Source organism: Belonocnema kinseyi, chromosome 6, assembly GCF_010883055.1.
Source record: "Belonocnema kinseyi isolate 2016_QV_RU_SX_M_011 chromosome 6, B_treatae_v1, whole genome shotgun sequence".
NCBI lineage: Eukaryota > Metazoa > Arthropoda > Insecta > Hymenoptera > Cynipidae > Belonocnema > Belonocnema kinseyi.
In genome coordinates, this window is record NC_046662.1 from 89819439 (window position 1) to 89819644 (window position 206).

The following is a 206-nucleotide window of genomic DNA, read 5'->3' on the forward strand; positions in this document are numbered from 1 at the left end:
GAAATGTGCCAAAATTCTAGAAGAGAAGATTAAAAGAGTAATACAGTTTCACAGCAAAGAAGAGTTTAAATGATTTAAATAGACAACAATATAAAATAAATAGTTTTAGGTGTTAAGACTAAACAAATAAATCATTAATTTTCATTATATAACTACTCACTAATAATTGTGAATCATTAGAATAATTATATAATAAACACTTAATA